Source organism: Schistocerca gregaria, chromosome X (assembly GCF_023897955.1).
Source record: "Schistocerca gregaria isolate iqSchGreg1 chromosome X, iqSchGreg1.2, whole genome shotgun sequence".
Lineage (NCBI taxonomy): Eukaryota > Metazoa > Arthropoda > Insecta > Orthoptera > Acrididae > Schistocerca > Schistocerca gregaria.
In genome coordinates this window covers 432,962,842-432,964,640 of record NC_064931.1, presented here as the reverse complement: position 1 = coordinate 432,964,640, position 1,799 = coordinate 432,962,842, and positions in this window count along the sequence as shown.

Genomic DNA, 1,799 nt, shown 5'->3' with positions numbered 1-1,799 from the left:
GTGTGGCCTCATTTCATAGCAGAATGAGTAAAGCACTGAAACTACATTGCCACATTATGATAATAGGTGCACCTAAGCAGTAATCCTGCTTCTGAGACTCAAATGTCCATTGACATCAGAAAAGTAATGGCATCACAATGAGTTCTACATCAATAAGACAGCAGTACAGGCATTGAACTCCTCAACACATGTTTCAGCATGCCACAATAAACCTAGGAATTGTAGGATGTGAGGTCCACCAGATATGCCAAACACCACTTTTCCTCAGTACCCAAACATGTTTCAGCACCACTGTGCCATCATCAGTGGGTTTCCGTTTTACCTGGGTGAGGTAAAATGTAAACAAAATGTAATCAAAATTCAAATTTGGCTTAGAACTCTCTGGTGAACAAGTGAACTCTGACTGGGCTGGGACACACAACAAACCAACATCACACTGTGTTTTGGTGAAGTGAAAAGTGGTTTATGACCTTTTTTGTGGAAAATATGTGTTATATTTACGTGTGCATCAGGACACCTCACCATGATGTGGAGAATAAAAGGGCTTGCCACACGACAATGTAAATAAAAATGAATATAGGCACAAAACACCATGAGACACTAAATTACATTCTAAATGATAGGTTAACTCCTAGCAAAATTTCTCATCATCATTGTTTGGTTGCAGATGACAAGCTACCTGTAGTACATAATACACAAGTGAAAGAGGAAAAAACTCTCACACTAAGTGTAAAGGTATTAACAAAAAGAAACAAACTGTTGTTTGAACTAAACATCCACATAATTTTGTAATCATTCAATAAAAATGTTCACATTACAGTATAAATAAAACAGAAAACCACTGATGTTGGCACATTGGTGCTGAAACATGTTTGGGTACTGAGAAAAAACTGTGTTTTGCATATCTAGCGGACCTCACATCCTACAATTTAAACTGCAAACACGGTCAACACATGGAGCTGCAAATCCAAATGATGAACAACCTAGGAATATCACTTTGTGAGTCACTGAGTTGCCACAGTTAAACGTTATTGTATATTAATTAAGGAGTGGGCTTTTTCTTTTATAATTCAGATGACTGTGGTTAAATTTAAAGTTCCATTTTGTTGATTTGCGTTCTAATCTCAAAAGAGAACACCACACAATGACTGACATAACAAACTTCATTAAGTCTAGAAAACAACTTATTATTGTCGTGTCACGACTATCCGCTAAAATGGCATGGTGGATGGCCTACCACTTGACTCTTGCAGCAGGTAAGCAGTTGCAGGTAAGTGTAAGGCAAAGTTCTATGGCTGGTGGCAGATGACCTGTTGAGTGTGGAGGTCATGTGGTGAGGACACACAAGCACTGCCGACTTCATTGGCAGATGTCACACTACATTATACTTCCACAAACACATTATGCTGCCAGTAGAAATCCTGTATGCATCTGCCACCAGCTTATTTAGGGTTGTGCTGGTGGCTCTGCAAGGAGCTTTGTCGCAGTCAGCTTCCTAATGCCCACCAACCACGTAACCTATCATCAACAGAAGCCACACCCTCCACTGCTCATCAGTCCACTCCGCCAAGGCACTATTCTGATGGAAGTGAGATATCTCACCAGTGTTTGAGTTTGGCTGAACTGATCAGTGGACTTGCTTCAGGCTGCCACAGCAGACTTTTAAGTTTACAAAGGACTTTTAGTACAGATTTTAGTTTTTGCCAGTGTAATTCAGACTTCTCTTTATATGCCAAGGGAGGCAATATTTCATTGAACAGACTTAATTTTTTCATTGGATGACTAATAGACTGTCCACT